This window comes from Phacochoerus africanus, chromosome 15 (assembly GCF_016906955.1).
Source record: "Phacochoerus africanus isolate WHEZ1 chromosome 15, ROS_Pafr_v1, whole genome shotgun sequence".
NCBI lineage: Eukaryota > Metazoa > Chordata > Mammalia > Artiodactyla > Suidae > Phacochoerus > Phacochoerus africanus.
In genome coordinates this window covers 105159723-105180055 of record NC_062558.1, presented here as the reverse complement: position 1 = coordinate 105180055, position 20333 = coordinate 105159723, and the positions used below count along the sequence as shown (strand labels likewise).

Genomic DNA, 20333 nt, shown 5'->3' with positions numbered 1-20333 from the left:
TGTTTACCTTTCAAAGAAGCCGTTGGTACCTAGACTTTTCCCAAAGTAATTTAAACTGAAAAGCTCAGATAATCTCAATGAAGTGCATTAAACAACCTCTGCTGGATTCTCCCTGGTGACAGATCCTCAGTAGTGTTATGAAATGAGGCCTTCAGGACTTAGCCTGTTAACTCTAAGCAATCATTCTGTATAAACAAACAACAACAAAAAAGAAACCCTCTTGTTTTCCGTAGTGTTTTAAAATTGACTATTTGCTTTATAATCTCCAGTTAGAACTGTTGTCAAATATGGAAGTAATCTTTTAAAAGCAATACCATGCCCAAACCAAAGCACCAAACTCCTTATCCAACTTTAAAACCCTAATCCCCTTTAAGCCATTTAAAACCAACTTCCTATCCCCATTTGAATTGTTTCAGAAAGCTAATGCTTTACTTAGTACCTTCCTTCAATTTTTATATTATTCTTTCTTTTTGTTGTAGCTCACTTTATAACTAAAGAGTGTATTGGTTTTCCTTTCAAATGAAGGAAGTATTTGTATTTACTCATAGGATCTGTGTGCCAACCCACTGGCTTTGAGAGGGATAAAACTTCTGGGGTGGTTAAAACCTAGGGAAAAGTTACAAGAAACTAGCTCTTCCTTAGGAAGATAATGGGTGTGTTTGACTCTCTTCCCATCCAATAAACAGCTATTAGTAGAGATTTTCTTCTAAAAAAGAGGAAAATTTTACAATGAAAATATTAACTGCTAATATTAAATGCCACGGTTTTCTCTCAGACAACATTCTAGGCTATACCAAAAGTTAAAACACTGGTACAGAAACTACACTGAGACAATGTTAAAAGAATATACTGTCTGAAAAGGAAAAGGGAACATATTTCAAGTTCTGTATAATTTTTGACTCTTGCTTAGCAATAAGTACATTTTCCTCTTCTTTCACAAGGAAAAGTTCTTTGTACACTCTACAGTGAGAATGTAAGTTGAAATAAATTCTCTGGAATGTGAATTTGCAATATGTATTTAAGAATCTTATAACAATGACTATTCCCTTTGACTCAGTAATCCTAGTTCTAGGAATCTAACTTCAGGAAAAAATAATAGACAAAATTTATGAATATATTAATCTCAAAAATGTTATTTGTGTTATCAAAAATTAAAAAGAAAAAAAAACACTGAAGACAGCCTAAATGTCAATATTAAAAGAATAATTAAGTAGTGAGGTATATCTATCTATAAGATGAATATCATGTGGTTATTTAAACTGATGCTCATGCAGAATTTTAAATAACCTGGGAAGAGGTTTATGATAAATATTGCCTCTAAAATTATATAAACACCCATCAAAAGAGACTGGAAGAGAGTTCCCGCTGTGGCATAGTGAGTTAAAAATCCAACTGCAGCAGTTTAGATTGCCTTGTAGGCATGGGTTTGATTCCCAGCTCAGTGCAGCAGCTTAAAGGATCTGGTGTTACCACAGCTGCAGTGTAGGTCAAAACTGCGGCTCAGATTCATTCTCTGGCCCAGGAACTTCCATATGCCTTGAGTGTGGCCATAAAAAAAAAAAGAAAAGAAAAAGAAAAAAGAGAAAAAGAAAAGAAAGAGAAAGAAAATCTGAGAAGATGTTAAGAATGGTTGTAATTTATGTGGTGGGATTATGGGTAACTGTTACTGTCTTCTTTATTTTTATAATATTCCACAATGAACAGGTATTTACTCTAGAGTTAAAAATAAGGTTTAAATACACACATACATTTTTTCAATAAATTTCAGTAATGAATTCTCTTCTATAGCTGTTAATAAAAGCCTCATTTTGAAGGAGTCCACTTGCAGGTATGCGTATGTGTTCGCACAACTGTTTGGGATGTGCACAGTCAGTAGAAAGTAATCACTTAATGAACTGGCTGCAAACTCCCTTTCTTTCCAAAATGCGACAGCGACATGATCTTTGGGATTTGGAAGAGGAAGGAGCCTTAATATACAGGCTGATCCATCCCCAGGTGGGAAAGGAGGAGCTCACGGAATGAATTTAAAACCTACCCCAACTCCAACTATGAGTACAAAAATCATTCTACAGCACAAAAATAGTCTTTCCTAGATAAAGGGATATTATAAGAAATAATATTTTTCACATATGGTCAGATATTCATATGTAAATTTCTTATCACCAGAAATTATAGGAACCACAAAATTTGACCTAACTGCCCAGACAGACGTCTAATCTACATGCTCTCGAATTTACATTAATACTTTACAGAAATACATACAGTGTATGTTAACTTATAGGTATCAATGGAAATCTGCATAAATTTGCAAATTAATGGTTAAAGGAGTTCCCATTGTGGTGCAGCCATGTGAGCTGTGGTGTAGGTCACAGACACAGCTCAGATCTAATGTTGCTGTGGCTGCGGTGTAGGCTGACAGCTGTAGCTCCGATTAGACCCCTAGCCTGGGAACCTCCATATGCCTCCTGGGTGCAGCCATAAAAAGCAAAAAAAAAAAAAAAAGAACAAAATAATGGTTAAGGAACCGCCAAGGTGAATAAAGGGGCCATGGATCTACATAAGATTCACTCTTTCATTTAACAAATTTCAGATGCCCACCTACAACATGCTGGCTACTGTGCTGGGCACTAGAGAAACAGTTTTGAATGAGACAAAGTCCCTGTCTTCAAAGAGTTTACACTGTAAGTGGTGGAAGTGGGGAGGCAGACAGTTAAGGAAACAAGTAATAATTTATGCTAACATGAAGAAATTACAAAGAAAAAGCTATTCACATAAAATCCTGGTAATTTAAACTACAGTAACACATGAGGAAGCTACTATCAATTTAATATTAAGTAAGATAGAAACTGATTTATGTAGGATCTAGGGATCTAGCGGTCACATGCTCATTATTCTCAAGCCATGAATCCAGTGGCTATAGACTTGAGCAACATTTCAGGTCTGTTGGCTCTATGCCCCAAAGGATACCTGGATGTGGGTGAAGAAGAAAGACAGGGCCCAACAAGACACTGATGTCATATTCTGATTTCTCATTTCCATATCTGTAAGGATGTTTCAACTGCATAATATCACACTTAAGAAGTAGAAGCAAATTTCAAAGAGCTGGGCAGGCAAACTTATAAAGTATGTCTGGCAGAACGTAACCACTCAGTAGATATTCAGGAAATACTCCCTAGGATTTCTCTTGTGGTGCAGCAGGTTAAGGATCCTGCATTGTCAATGCTGTGGCTTGTGTCACTACTGTGGGTTTGATCCCTGGCCCCCAGGAACTTCCACATGCCCAGGTGCAGCCAAAAAAGAAGAGAAATAACTCCCTGATTGAAGATGTCAGACCATCATTCAAAGTTTACTTGGGAGTTCTTTTCTTAGGCTTTATGAGTACAAAAAATGAGCATCCTACAGACAATTTCATTTTATGCCGACAGTTCTCTGAAAAAGGCCAAAACTGGCCTGCAGGCAAACTAGGGCAAGTAAATGCAGCCCACTGACTTCCTGCCACCTCTCTCAGGCTTAATAAAGAGGATAGAGTCTCTCATGATAAGGCATTGGATCTAAAGTCAACTGAGGTAAATAATCTTCCTAGAAAAATAAATACTAATCTTCCCTTCCTTTCTTCCTTCCTTCATTTCTTTCTTCCTTCCTTTTTTTCTTTCCTTCCTTCCTTCACACTAATATTTCTGAATGGTCTACCAGTGTCCCTCCAACCATAACAATTATAAGGTCCTTTTTTACTTTTTAAAGTATAGTTGTATTGAAATGAAACATGTTAACACCAAACTAAGATGTTATTCCTGGGTCCTACCTAACACTATGCCAGGCCAGTAAATCCATTTCTATAGGCTGCTACCTATGCCTGTTTTGACTAAGAAGCAAGATCCCCGGTCTTGGGATGGTTTAAAAAGAATATGTCTGCTCTGGAGCCAGACTTAGATGGGGAAGGGATGAGGAAACTGGAGAGAGGCCAGGCCCAACCACTGACATGGCTTTTCACTCCGCACAGTCATTGCTACAGGAACTGCCTCTCACATTCAGTGAGGATTCACAGGATATACCATGTCCTTAACATTAAAACCTAAATTATGGAAAACCTCACTTCTCTATCTCAAGTTTTGCTTCCTACAGATGACAGTACACAAATAATCCATTTGTTATTAATCACACAAAATCTCCCTCAGTCCCGTAAATAAACTTTAAGACATGGTCTCAACAGGTGAATTTATTAGTTAACGCATATACCTGAAATTCAAAGAGTAGATCAAACATGAACAAAAACAAAAATCTCCCCTAGATTATCCAAAAGCAATTTTACAATTACTTATTAAAGGATAAAGTCAGGCATATTATAATGAAAATTGGTATTAAGTTCTAAAAATGGGTTTGCTCCAATAGTAATTCCACCTTAAATCCTTTTGGGAAGTAAGCAAAGTATGGATCATATAAAATGAATAGCAAAATAATGTGCCTCAGTTCTACCTCATCATGATTTATAAGATTACCTAAAATTAGTAACCTAACTTTTTTTTTTTCACCAAGGATTCAAAAATACCCTTCATAACTAATCTGATAACATATAGCGGATATATGCCAATTTTTAAAAGTGAGTTGTACATTTCACTTCCTTAGCGTTCCCTGTGTGTGTCCAGCAAACAAAAAGATTCAGCTTAAGGAAAGAAATGGTTACATGGGTGGTCCATTTATATGCTCAAAATAGTTGAATCACTTCAGAATCACTGAAGAATTAGTCTGTGTCAATGCATTTAGCTTGCTGACAGTTTCCCATCCTAAGTTGCACACCGAACATACACCCAAAAAACTTGGGGTCTCAGACCTGTTGAGATCACTTTGTGCAAATGACACAATGAATCTAGGCCAACTTAAAACCATTCTATGGAACTCTTGGAGTGACTTCTTGCTTTGTAAAAGTGAACCCAGAGTGCCAGGTCATTTTTTCCTTGAATCTGGTTTAGCTTTCTTTGTTTTGGGTCTTTTGGGTTTTGCTTTTGAAGCACCTCAGGGGCAGTGACCCAAGACAGAAGATAAATAAAGTTAAGCCAACCTCAAGAGAAAAGCAACTGGGGATACCAGGTTTGCTTTTGTAAATGTGAACAGTGACCTGGGGGCTCAGGGTCAACCTTAGTCCCCCAAATTCCCCTTTCCAAACACTAAATCCACCTGGGACCTCAGAGTTGCTTGGCAGATTCCAAAAGTAAACCAGGATATCATTTTTCCTATGCCTCCAGAAAACAAAGCCAAATCAAGGGTTCCTAGAATGCTTCAGAGACTTAAACAACAACAAAAACCCTATACCCGAGTGTAGCTTTAAGAGAGAAATATGAGTAATTACACACTGGGGATTGAAGAAAAATGGGTTGTACTAAATTAGCTACAATGGGGAAAAAACAAGTCCTTCTTCTAAATAGATGCTGAAATTAAATAATGAGCTCCATATGCTTTTATTTTTAATTTTTAAAAATTTTATTTATTTATTTATTTATTTATTTATTTATTTATGTATTTATTTATTTATTTATTTGCTTTTTAGGGCTGCACCTGCGGCATATGAAAATTCCCAGGCTAGGGGTCTAATGGGAGCTGTAGCTGCTGGCCTACACCACAGCCACAGCAACACCAGATCCGAGCCACATCTGTGACCTATACCACAGCTCACGGCAATGCCAGATCCTTAACCCACTGAGCAAAGCCAGGGATCAAACCTGCAATCTCATGGCTTCTAGTCAGATTCGTTTCCGCTGAGCCACAACAGGAACTCCTCTATGTGCTTTTCAAAGCATTTGGCTTTACCCCCTTTATAGCTACCTGAAAACCCAACTGGAAAATTCCACATGCAGCATAGAAGAGAATTTTCAGTAGTATTCAGAAAGGGCTTGGGCAAAAACTCTAAAGAAGCTGCATTATGTTTCTACTCACCTCACTTTTTGCCTGTTAACTGCCTTCATGCTGCCTTTGGGCTCTTGGATACATCTGACCCCTAACCCATGTCTACCCTCTTCAAATATCCCATCTGCCACACCCGCTCTCAAGTAGCAAGCGAACCTTTCTACTACCTCTGTGAGGACCAGAAGCAAGCTCTGGGCACACTGTGGCTTAAAGGCATTGGTCTCTTCAAGTCACTTAACTCAAGTGAACTGCACCAGGCACACAGTAGTCTTAGATAACTACCAGGTGCTTTTGGAGTTTGGGGGAAAAAAGAGGAAAAAAGAATTTACATCTTCAGCTTTACACACATATATTTGCTTTATCTTAAACTTCTTGGTCACTACCATGGTCAGAGTAGTATTCAGATACACATATATTTATCAAGTAATACATGGTTAATAATCCAATGGGGCATATCATGAAAACCAAGAGTCCACAGCACTACCATTCCCATTCTTAGAAGCAATGTTAACTCCTTTTGTTTTAATACTGATGATTAGCTCAATATCTCTAAACATGCTTATTTTTCTAGTTTTAATTTGCCACCTTACACCTATCATATATGAGGGTTTACTTTATACCACCTTCCTATTTTGTGTTATCACAATTTTTCTCTTCTTTTTTCTTTTATAATTTGAATATAATTACAAAATTATATTCCTAAATATAATTCCTATTCCTTGTTATATCACCTTAATTTTTTAAAAAAACAACTTCGAAATGTATTTCACATATCATCCATTTAAAGTGTACAAATAAAGAGTTTTGAATATATTCACAGAGTTCTGCAACCATCTCAATCAATTTGAGAACATTTTTATCACCCATATCCATTAGCAGTCACTCTCCAAATTGAGTCCTATAACATGTGGCCTTTTGTGTCTGGTTTCTTTGACTTAACACAATGTTTTCAAGGTTCATCCATGTTGTAACAGGTATCAGTACTTCACTGCTCTTTACTGCCAGATAACACTCCACTATAGGCATGTACCACATGTGTTTATCCATTCATCAGTTAGTGGACATTTGGGTTATTCCCATTTGGGAGCTATCATGAATAATACTGCCGTGAACAAGTTTTTGTGTATGTATGTGTTTTTATTTCTACCTAGGAGTAGAATTTGTTACAGAAGCTTTTTTCCCCCTCATATTTATTTACTTATGTATTTATTTTTTGCTTTTAGGGCTGCACCTGAGGCATATGGAAGCTCCCAGGCTAGGGGTCAAATCAGAGCTACAGCTGCCAGCCTAAGCCACAGCAACACTGGATCCAAGCCATGTCTGCAACCTACACCACAGCTCACGGCAACGCTGGATCCTTAACCCAGTGAGCGAGGCCAGGGATTGAACCCACATCCTCCTGGATGCTAGTCAGGTTCGTTAAATGCTGAGCCACGAAGGGAACTCCATGATACAGACACTTTTAAGAGCATCTTTTGACTCTCCATTTAGTAATATAAGAATATTAGCAATTGATATAGTTGAGTTTTAAATAATTATTTTGGCAATTGGGGTTTAAAATATTTATATTTACTATTTAAACCCAAATAACAATAGGCATTTAATTAAAGTTTCCTTGAAGTCTTTATAAATGCAGAAAAAGAGTAATAAATTATTATCAAGAATTTTTTAGCCTCTGTTTCTGAAAAACAAAAAACCTAATAACCAAGTAAAAAGAACATTTCAGATAGTTTGTTCCAGTAGATTTACCTCCAACAATTGAGTGTGATGTTGGTTTTATGATACCTTTACATAGATATGTGGCTTGTTTTTTCTTAGTCATGAGAGTAACTGGTTCAGTGTCCTGATATTGTAAGGCGAGTTACATGTTGAGTGGCTCCACTTGCCTAATTACCCAAATCAGGAATCTGGATTTGGTCTGCTTTGACTCCTTTCTCTCCAACTCCTGCATCTAACTTATTGCCAAATTGTGTCAATTTAACCTGCTAAATATTTTTCCCCTAATTATTTCCTGAATTTACCTGCTGTCTACTTTCCACCCTTACTACTACTACTGTCCTAGATTACTTAATTCCTACCAAATATCAGATACTGGGCCAAATGTGGAAGCTCCCAGGAGATATAGATATTGAACAAAATATCTGGGGCCTTTGGCCTTGAATACTCCTCTGTCTCTTCCTTCTAATAACTCCAGATCCATCCACATCCACACTGCTGCCAGAGAGACGCTGCTAAAATACAAATCCGATCATACCATTTACTTGCTTAAAACTTTCAATGGTTTCCCAGCTCCTATAAGATAAAGCTCAAATACCTTAACATGACATGCAAAGTTACAGTTTCCCTTCCTCTCCTGCCTTGGAATTTAAGCTCCTAAATAAGGAACTACTCATAGCTCTCTTACAAACTATAGTGACCCTAGGACATTGTCATTTTCTTGTTCCCTTTCCCTCCTTCTTCACCCAGATAACTCTTCCTTATTCCAGAGAATTTAAGTCCGGATTCACCTCTCTCAGGAAGCCTCCCCAGACCACTCTGAGTTAGCTCTTACTCTTTCGTGTATCCTCAGAGCATCCTCCACAAATCTCTATCACAGTATTTTTCATAGTATGTTGATATCACAATAACTATCTGTCTACCCACTAAAGAATCAAATATCAGTAATTCCTTCTAGGAGTTGCTGTCATGGCTCAGCAGTAATGAAACTGAGTATCCATGAGGACTCAAGTTCAATCCCTGATCTCAATCCATGGGTTAAAGGATCAGGAGTTGCTGTGAGCTGTGGTGTAGGTCGCAGACTCAGCTTGGATCTGGTGTTGCTGTTGCTGTGGCTGTGGCGTAGGCCGGCAGCTACAGCTCCAATTCAACCCCTAGCCTGGGAACTTCCATATGCTGCAGGTGAGGCCCTAAAAAGACAAAAAAAAAAAAAAAAAGAAAGAAAGAAAGAAAGAAAGAAAAAAAATCCTTCAGTCCTGTCTCCTCCTAATATGCTAATAGCTGAAGAACTTTTTCTTCTCCTAATAATGTACTTTATAAGTGCCTCAAAGCTGATGACTTGTTTTGCTCAGTATCTATATCTCCACATTTGGCCTAGTATCTGGTATTAGGTAGGAATCAAGTAAATGTATGTTGAGATGAACTGCAAATGTTACCTTTGACATAGCATTTTATGTCTACACAGAATTCACATCATATATACTAATAAGATGGCTACATTATTTACTTGGCTATTTATAATCAAGACATATCTGAATTTTTATTAATGTCTTATCATTATTCTGAAAGCCAAACTAGTCCATTTGACTGATTTAATTTGTGCTACAGATTGTACTAAAATATTTCATGATCAAAGTTCTGCTCTTGAGATTACCTTTCATAGACCAGTGATGCCACCATCAAACATGAACAAACATTCCCAGGTCATATACTCAATTTTCTGTCCAGGTTCATTACATCATCTGCAACACCTATATAACAGGTAGTTATGAAATGACTTCACCAATGAAGCTCAGACTTCCAAGACTAAAGATATCAGACCCTGAAACTCATGATGTGAGATGTTCACTAGACTTTCAATTCTCTCTGGTGAGTCATTTTCCTTCATTGAAGCTATGAAGAAATAAGATCTGCTGGTACAAATTGATGACTTTGGAAGAACTCAAGCAACAAAGGAAAACAACATGGATTAGCCAGTGAAGAAAAATTGTGTCCTTACTCTAGAAGGTAGTAGTTGTTGGGATAAGGGAAGCTAAACTGGTCTGGGGTTTCTTTATCCTTAGAGTGCAACTGTTAAGAAGAACAAGGGGGAATGAATAACCACTTTTTAAAATTTGTAAGAGTCTAAGTGGATATTCCCCTCCTTCCCATGCTGTGATTTAAAACAATGCAGGGAGTTCCCATCGTGGCGCAGTGGTTAACGAATCCGACTAGGAACCATGAGGTTGCGGGTTCGGTCCCTGCCCTCCCTCGGTGGGTTAACGATCCGGCGTTGCCGTGATCTGTGGTGTAGGTTGCAGACGCGGCTCGGATCCCGTGTTGCTGTGGCTCTGGCGTAGGCCGGTGGTGGCCTACGGCTCCGATTCGACCCCTAGCCTAGGAACCTCCATATGCCGCAGGGGCGGCCCAAAAAATAGCAAAAAGACAATAAATAAATAAATAAATAAATAAAACAATGCAAACGAAAACTTTGAGACTCTAATAGCTGGATTAATTTAGTCTTCAATAAAATTAGTCACATATGTTTTAGTCTAAAATTTTTTCAAGTCAAGTATATTGTTTACAATTTGACATTAGTTATAAACACTGACTTTTGGCTTTTGAAAAAATAAAGCTAAACTAAAATTAAAACTAAATATTCCAGGTCCCAAGGCATATTATCATTCTATTCTTTAAAACAGAACTCAGACCATTTGAGACAAATGAAACATACCATGACCATTAAATCTAAACTGCCTCAGGAAAAAAAAAGAAAAAAAAGGATAGTTTTTACGGTAATACCTTGACTAATGAATACACCCCAGTTCTAATCCTTGCAATAAATTTTTAGTGAAGTGAGGAACTGAATTTCAGATGCATATCTCATTTCTTTAGCTTTCTAGAGATAAGGTCTCAGTTTTTTGTCCTAAAATATAAATATAAACCTTTTACCATTTGCCTTAGATTCCCAAAGAATGCAGAGTTAGCTAGACTACCATACTAGTAAGATGAAAATAAGGAAAATAAGGATCTTTGTGGTCTATATTAATGACAAAGAATACTATAATATCTTGGGGAGTATTTGTACTTAAGGGGGCTTGCATCCTCATTCATTTTCTTCTTTGAAATCTCCTATTTTGTAATTTTTACTCAACTTAAAAATATATGTATTTTTCACTTTTCTAAATCTAAAAGGCACTTCTCTTATGTTAAATAATTTATTAACCCCTAATTATTCAGACCCAATTGTATGTAATTACCTTTTGTCAGGTATAATTTGCTCAATAAACATGTCAGAACACTTGCTGCTTAGTCTTTTTCAACAGATAAATTTGATTTTTCCATAGCCACCGGGCATAATTAAATATGAAAAAGGGTGGGAAATTATCAAACCACAGGAGAGCTGATTCAGGAAGGTAGTACATACATAGCAAGTTACCATGTCTTACTTTGGAGGCTGATGCTTGCCTGAGTGCTCAGTTACCTCAGGAACAGGGTAACAGTAACAGCACTGAGATGTAAATTTCAAAATGGGCAACAGATAAACTTTAGGATGCATCTTTGTTAAGAAGCAAGTATTGATAAATAGGTACTGGTATCACACCTTCACTACAGGTTATAGGAGTAAAACACAAGATGAGAAACTAAATCAAAACAACAGGGGAAGGACTTATCTTCTTGGTAAGATAAATGCAGCCAGTGGAATTAAATGGATTGCGATCTAAGTCCTACAATGCTTGCATGATGTGACTCTGCACCACGGGAGTGCAAAAAGAAATCCCTACCTGACCTCTGGATAACCTAAACAGGAAGCTAGGACATTTCTAAGCAAAATAGGCTGTGTCATCCTGTTAAGATGATTGTTTCCATTGACACTCTGAACAAACATATTACTAGGCCATCAGAAAAAATTCAAGCCACAGCGTCTCTTCTTTGTAATACATAAACCTAAACGGGTGCCTGGCCCAGCGCCCTCCACATTGAGGAGGTAAAGATGATAATTAGGAAGACAAAGAAAGGGGAAAAGGTAAGAAAGTTGGAAGCATTCTTTAAGTAGTTACAGAAGAGTTGAAAGTAAATTAATATTTTTAAAAAGCAAATTCTTAAGAATCTGGATTAAGAGAGTAATCGAGTATTTTAAAGAAATACCCAACAAACAGTCCAAGTCAAAATGAGTCAGCATTTTTTTCCAAAATAATTTTAAAATATCTGGCATTTGCTTACAGTGTTTCAGAATGTTACAAATTTCGTTGGGAAAAATCAAGCTCCTCTAATGTCTACCGTAATCAACACGCTATGGATATGATTTGTTTACCTGATTATATTTCACTTGGATAAGAAATGCTATTTCTTTTGATACCAACAGAGTATTTATGTCATTACCTTATTAAATTCCTTCCCAACTCCATTTGTTTTAAAAGTCAAGCTTTTACTTTGAATTAATCATTTAAGGGAGTTATGAACTCTGGGTCTCAATTTCCTCTTCTATAAAATGAAGAACTGTGTTTGCATATGACAAGTTCTCCATTTGACACTAGCATTGAAAAGATAATGGTAACCCAGTGTTTGGACTCAAGAAGTTTGTTAAGTGTAATGGAATAATCACACAAACAGAACTATGAACTAACATGCTAATTATGCAGACAAAGCTATGTATAGGTTATTGTTATTAGAACCTTCAGTCTTGCTTAGGGGAGTTAAGATACCCAAGAAGGTATCTTAGATGGCACACCCAAACTGAGTCTTACGAAGGAGTCAATCAAGGGAAAGACGATGGTTTTTCAAACAGATGGGACAGCATGAGAAAAGGTACAAAGAAACAGCTGTGCCTATGGGGTATGTTGCAAACTTTAGTGTTAATGAACTGAAATATAAGGGAGTAGGTAGTCCAAGATAGGCTAGAGAAGGGGATAGGAGCCAGGTCATAAAAAGACATGTACGTGTTGTTTAGGAACTTTGGGTAGCCATTGAAAGGCTTCAAACAGAGGACCTGACATAGCTCCATCAATTAGACAGGTTACTCCAGCAGCCCTGTGAAGAATGGATTTGAGGGAGTTCCCGCTGTGGCTCAATGGGATCAGTGGCATCTCTGCAGTGCCATGGTGCCTGGCACAGTAGGTTAAAGAATCTGGTGTTGCTGCAGCATGGCATAGTAGGTCACGACTCAGGTTTAAACCTGATTCCCTGGCCTGGGAATTCCATATACCATGAGGTGGCTGGGAAAAAAAAAAAGAACGTATTTGAAGAGAAAAAACCAAAGGTATAAAAAATTATTAGGATACTGTTGTGATGACTTTGAAATATACCAGAACAGATAAGTAGGTAGTTGGGATAGAGAGAAGAGAATGAAGAGTTAATAGGCAGGTAGTTAGGATGCAAAGAGGATGGGTTTGAGAAATTTTTAGGAGGAAAAGTCTCTAGGACATGATGAAATACTAGGTGTGAGACCTAGAAGAGAGGTACCACCAACCAAAACAGAGAACATGCCTTTGACTGGAGAATGAGCAAAGACCATGTGTTGACAGCTTTGGCCACACAGGATGCAAGACAACATCCCAGTGGAAATGTCTACCATGCAACTGGATATGTAGCTAAGGCATTCAGCATTTGTGCCAGAGATACAAGAAGAATGGATAAGTTCACTCAGGTAGAGTGCCTAGACAGCAGTGTCCTAAGAACAGAAACCTCAGGACATTAACATTTAAGGAGTAGGAAAAGAAAACCATAAAAAAGAACATTAAGAGAGTACAGTCTTTGGAAAAACAAACAGAATTTGAGAGAGGATGTGATCAACATTATCAAACACAGTAAGAAGACCTATTAAGATAAGGGCTGAAAATGTCTACTGCCTTCTCTGGCCTCATATGGAGGTTCCCAGGCTAGGGGTTGAGTCAGGAGCTATAGCTGCTGGCCTAGGTCACAGCCATAGTAATGTGAGATACAAGCTACATCTGTGACCTACACCACAGCTCATGGCAGCGCCAGATCCTTAACCCACTGAGCAAGGCCAGGGATCGAACATCCATCCTCATGGATGCTGGTCAGATTTGTTTCCACTGAGCCATGACAGGAAGTCTAGTGAGCACTGTTTTAGCAGTACAGCAAACCAGGTTGGATTCAGAATGAGAGATGAGGAAATAAGGATATAATCCCTTCTAAATCATTTGTTAAAGGAATCTGGATGCAAAGGGGAAAAAAAGAGATTGGAAATCGCTAGAATGAGACTAGAGAAGATACTTTCATTCTCTTTCCTTCTTTCAGATAGAAAGATCTGTACATGTTTTCAGGCTAGGTAGTTGGGAAAAGGATAAAGCAGAGGAAAGGTACATGAGTAAAGAAAGTCCCATAGAAAAGATTGGCGTCAAGGGCACAGGAAGATGAGAGAGCCCTGGGTAAAATAGCACCTATCATCTGAGACTGAAGGAGGGTAAGTGAGGATGAGTAAATATAGATAAACTGATTGCAAAAGCAACAGTGAGAGACTGATGTGACAGGCACCAAGGAGGCTTAAAGGGGCTGGAGAGTGGAAGAACAATGGTCTATAGACAGAAAAGAGGAATTAGAAGGACAATCTCATTCACACTGTGCAGCCTATGAATGAATGTGTGGCTACCGCTAGGGAGGGCTACAGAGTTAGCAGTACCCTCAGAACTCCATGACTTGACAAGGAGGCAAATAAAACATTCTGTTCCACAGTAAAAGCTGTAGGGCCAATCATACTGGAATGAAGGTGTAAGAGGGTAGAAGAAGTGAGAAGGTACAGAATAAAAAAAACAATGACGGGAAAGAGACTGGGGAAAGGTTGGGAGGTGAGAAGGAGTGGAGAAAAAAGTGGAGAGCAGGGAGGAAATACTTAACTTTATTGGGGAATCAAATATTCAGTCTTCTAGAAGGAGGGATGCATGATGGGGAAGGGCCAAAAATGGCAATGCCTGACCAAGACTCAGAAAGAAATGGTGAAGGCTGCCATGAGGTTTTCAAAAGGGCAGAGAGGCCTCTGCTTGTTTGTGGGCTCTTTCAAGACATCCAGAAGCAGCAAGGGCCCTGGTTAAGGGGAGCACTTCTAGGAGGTTTGGTTAGATTTTTCTGAAATCCCCTCTAATTCTCAAGTCTTAGGATTTCATGACTATGAAAATCATTGAATCACAAACTAAAGGTAATTGGAAGATGATCTGACATTTAAGAAAACACAGAAGAGGCAAAGAAAAAGAAGTATAAATCATAAAACACTCTAGGGACTAAACTGTCACTTAACATTAAGTCCTAAGCATTGTAATGTATACCTAAGAAGGAAGTTCAGGCAAAAATACCATAAATGATTCTCAAATCAAATAATGCATTCAGCAATTTCATCCTTTCAATACATATTAGTAAAGACATCCCCAAGCCATCTAGATTTGAGGATGAGTGGCTCTACAAGGTGACTGAGAACTTGCTAAAGTTTGGAATATACACATATGCCTAGTTTGGGGGGTATGTTTGTTCTCACTTTCCAAACAAATTGGGAAGCCTTCAAGAGCAGGGTACTATCTCTGACTTCTCCCTTTGAGCACTCAATAAAAGCTTGTTGAACTGAACTAAATTATATTTCATAGAATATTTTGAGAAGTAAAAGTTTAAGGACTGTGTCTTTTCTGTGACAAAATATAGCCAAAAACAAAAAGCAGAGATGAATGCACAAGTAAAAGCTTGTAATTTAAACTACAGAAAAGCTTTGCACAAAAATAGCCAGACTCTGGGACTCGTTCACACATAAATTACCTACAGTGGATCGTGACAGTCTTTACACAAAGTTCACTAATCACCTAACTGTTAATTTTTCTTTATTTCAGACCATTAAACATATCTGTAAATAGCTTTTTACCTGAACATCTTATTCTAGTAGAATGGAGGCTCTTCTATATTTTATAAAAGGAGAAAATGAGTTTCAGAGATATTAAGTGTCTTAGTCAAATGTATATGTAAAGCCAAATCAGAATCTAATTTCCTCAATTTATAAATTAAGTGCTTAGACAATTTAGGATGGCTTAATTTATACAAGATTTCCTTTTATTTGTATGAATAACCTATCTGCTTTCAAAAAGAACATTTGGTGAGGTTTTTTTTTTTGTTTGTATGTTTTTTGTTTTTTTTGTCTTTTTGCATATGGAGGTTCCCAGGCTAGGGGTTGAATCAGAGCTGTAGCCACCGGCCTACGCCAGAGCCACAGCAATGCGGGATCCGAGCCGCGTCTGCAACCTACACCACAGCTCACAGCAACGCCGGATCGTTAACCCACTGAGCAAGGGCAGGGACCGAACCCACAACCTCATGGTTCCTAGTCGGATTCGTTAACCACTGCGCCACGATGGGAACTCCTGGTGAGGTTTTTAGAACACTGATGTAATAAGATTTGCACTGGATATTGCAAATGCAGTATGGGCAATCTAGGTAAAAGGTCTTATACAGCAAAAAGAATCTAACAGTGAATACAGTGTTTCTGGTGTTTCTCATTAGTATGGGAAACAACAGTATGTTATTGATATTTTTCAGACAAAGCACTTAAATATTTAAACTTCTCATAAATTATCCTCCCAACTCAAAGAAATCTATAATTATAATAAAGGAAAAATTATTAGAGAAAAATATTATTTCTTATAAATGAATATTTGGAATTTTGGCAAAAATGTGAATTAATTTTGACAGGAAGGATAATGTTCCCTTTTGGAAAGTACAAAATACTGAGTTTACATCTAAAATTAGTTTAATGGATGTATAATATTTATCAAAAGCAAGAATATTACTATCCTTTACTGCTGGCAGACTATTCTAAAAATCTTAACCTATCACTTTTCTGCGAAAAAAACAGCAAGAATATTAATGATTAAAAACGTTTTAGTTTAGGACTACTTCTCTTTACATTATGAACTGGCTTATAATTCCCAGTCTATGGAAACAAAGACTCCCTCCCTGTGCAACACATTGAAGATCTGCCTTAAAATTAATCACAGTATAATACTACTTATAAATAAGGAATATGCCATATTTGCAAAAATACACACACAAATAACGTTTTCCCATAAATCTGTTAATTTTGTTTATTTTTATACTGCTAACTTAAGCATTTTTCTTAATTCTTCTTCTTCTTCTTTTTTTTTTTTTTGTCTTTTTGCCTTTTCTAGGGCCACTCCTGCGGCATATGGAAGTTCCCAGGCTAGGGGTCTCATCCGAGAGATAGCCACCGGCCTACACCACAGCCACAGCAACTTGGGATCCAAGCCGTGTCTGCAACCTACATCGCAGCTCACGGCAACGCCGGATCCTTAACCCACAGAGCAAGGCCAGGGATCGAACCCGCAACCTCATGGTTCCTAGTTGGATTCGTTAACCACTGAGCCACACGGACACTCCCTAGGAGTTTCACTTCTAAAGGGCTGTAGAAATACTTAGACTGCTGCTCAATATATATGACTAGGGATTTTTTTTTTTTTTTTGCTTTTTAGAGCCACACTTGTGGCATATGGAAGTTCCCAGGCTGGGGTCAAATTGGAGCTGCAGCTGCTGGCCTACTCTACAGCCACAGCAATGCGGATCCAAGCTGTTGCTGTGACCTACACCACAGCACATGCAATGCCAGATCCTCAACCCACTGAACAAGGCCAGGGATCAAATATACATCCTCGTAGATAGTAGTCAGATTTGCTTCCACTGCACCACAAGGGGAACTCCTGCAGGGTTATTTATATGTAGAAATATAAATCCAAGAAAATAGGAGTTGTTTAATAAATTCATACTATAGAACATTATGAAAAAATGAAAAAGCATTAAGCAAATCCATATTTACCAATATGAAATCATGTGGTACTGCATGAAAAATATAAATTATAGCACATGTAGCTCACTTCCTCCTAAAGCAAAGAACTCCACATATGTGCACACAAGTAGGTGCATGTGTGTTGTTTAAACGTTCATTTTAAAAGGTCTACACAGAAATATACCAGTATTCTAAGTGACTGAAGAGGAGGAAAAAAAATGAGAGCTTTCTTTTTATACACATCTACATATTCATTTTTTTGTGTTTTAAACTGGGAGCATACATGTGAAGTTAATTTCCTAATTTTGAGAATTATAAATAACTACACAAAAAAATACCACTGGGTAATAAAGCTGGGTGAAGTATACAAAGGATCTCTCTCAATTGTATTTGTAACTTCCTGTGAGTCTGTAATCACTTAAAAAAGAAAAGAACTGTGAGCAGGTACTATTTTTGTAATTATTACGGTGTTTGATTTTTTTTGGGGTTTTCAGAAAATAATTTAGAGGGTAATTTTCCACACTACAAAACAGCTCTGATCTTTACCCTTAAAATAATCACAAAAATATATTAGTTCAAAATTTATATCTATAACTGAAAAAGGTATGAGCCCAAATTACATACTTAGTTAAGCACATAAACTGTAAGGCACCAGAATTATAACACTGGAATGCAAAAGGACAAAAAGGCAAAAGTCATTTAGGTACAACCTAATCCTTCATAATCTAAGCTCTCCCAAAGGGCAGCATACTTTTCTAATATCTGGACCTTAAAAGTAAACTTTGTGAGATGTCTGATCTTGTTATATTTAGGAATAAACTGAAAAACGTCTTCCTTTAATTCTTTGGCACTTCTAATGAATTTAGGATTGTCTAAGGGAAAAATACTTGCTGGAGGAGCTGTGTGAACAAGCTTGTTGTCCTGCTACTATATCTAGTCAAGCATTTGGATACTACAACTTTGGCAAATCCCATTAATACTTTAAGAAGTCATAGACTTTAAAACTTCTAACGAAAGTTCCTGTGAAGTAGTCACAGGGGCAAGTTTAAGCAAGCAGAGTGTGTATACAATATAGTAATAAATATAACGCAAACAAAAGGAGATTTGTCTAATTATAGTGGAAATAATTGTTATTTAAAAGTGTCTTCTTCCTCATAAAAGAATAAACTGGACTAGTGGCAAAAGAATTGTATGTTGTGATGCCGTAAGATTAGTAACAAAAGACAGAAATTTCAAAGTAAAGTCTTGGCAGACGCCCAGTCTCCAAGGCAAGAATTATGGTCTAACAATTCGTTCACAACTTCCAAGGCTTGTTCATGTCCCTTTAGGTAAAATCCAAAATGGTTCAGTTTGAGTCAAATAGAAGTTCATAATTATCAGCGTCCTCCTATCTTTCTACGGTGAAATACACCTGAACTTCTTTCCTAAATTTTATAACCATTTGGGGGTCATGTTACAGAGAGAGTGTCAGATTATGAATAAAAGGGTGGAAGAAATTAGGTGAAGAGGATAATGAGAAACAAGGACATGGGTTCCCAGGGTATTTCTCTTATTAAGCAGTGTTTTTGGAAGAAACTATGCTCCTCATAGTTTTACCATGAAATAGATCTGACACACCAGCCCTGCCATCATCCTGATGAAGTATAGTATGTCCAGAGATGGTAACTGCTGACTCAATCAGCTAACAATCCCTACAATGCAAGCATCACACAATTCACTATTTTAGCAACAAAGACTAAGAACGCAATGAAAAAGATCTCTCCCAGAAATAAACTATACACCATTTTCCCCTACAGATTTCATCAAATCATGAAAATATATAGTTGATATAGTTCAGAAAACAGTTTCCCAATGTCATATGGTAGTTACTAAGAGAAGCAGGAATCCATCCCTATTTCCTGATTTCCTATACAATAACGTCCTCCTCAAAACGCCATTTTTTTTTTTATGGCCGCACCTGCGGCATATGGAAGTTCTTGAGCTGTAGAGGTTGAATCAGAGCTGCAGCTGAGGCCTATGCCACAGCCACACCACATCTGAGCTGAATCTGCCACCTACTCCACAGCTTATGGCAACACTGGATCCTTAACCCAGTGAGCAAGGCCAAGGATTGAACATATATCCTCATGGACACTATGTTGGGTTGTTGGGTTGTTGGGTTCTTAACCTGCTGAACCACAATGGGAACTCCCATGGCTTTCTTTTTACACTCCTTAATTTCCATCTTTTAATCAAGATATTTTTTTGAACCTATGGTTTTTATCATCACCTTTATCTTCTTTGATACTAACTGACACATCTCCCAAATTTTCTAACTCTTATTTTAGTTTTCTGTTCAATTTTGTTTTCCCAGGAGGTGGTTGCAGAAGGCACTCAATAAACATTTGTTGGATAAATGAAGCAATAAATGAGGTAATAATAAAATCCATGCAGGAGTTCCTGCTCTGGTGCAACAGGATGGGCAGTGTCTCTGAAGTGCTAGGGACGCAGGTTCAATCCATAGCCCAGCACAGTTGGCTAAGGATCCAGTGCTGCCACAGCTGCAGCATAGGCTACAACTGTGGTTCGCCTCTGATCCCTGGCTGAAGAACTCCATATGCCATGGGGCAACCGAAAAAGAAAAGAAAAGAAAAAAAACCATACTAATGCCTTTTTTTTTTTTTTTGGTATGTGCTTTTTTAGGGCCACCCTCACAGCACATGGAAATTCCCAGGCTAGGGGTCAAATCAGAACTACAGCTGCTGACCTACACCACAGCCACAGCAATGCAGGATCCGAGCCACATCTGCATCTACACCACATCTCACGGCAATGCCAGATCTTTAATCCACTGAGCGAGGCCAGGGATTGAACCTGGATCCACAGGGATACTACTCAGATTCATTTCTGCTGCACCGCAAAGGGAACTTGCATACATAATGCCTTTTAATACAAACAGTTATAGGAT

At 37.8% G+C, this 20333-nt stretch overlaps 1 protein-coding gene across 2 annotated transcripts in view; it reads right to left on the bottom strand.

Annotated features, from left to right (window-relative positions):
* EXOC6 (exocyst complex component 6) overlaps positions 1–20333 on the bottom strand; it is a 229115-nt gene that overhangs the window by 2915 nt on the left and 205867 nt on the right. The gene's annotated exons all lie outside the window — the stretch shown is intronic.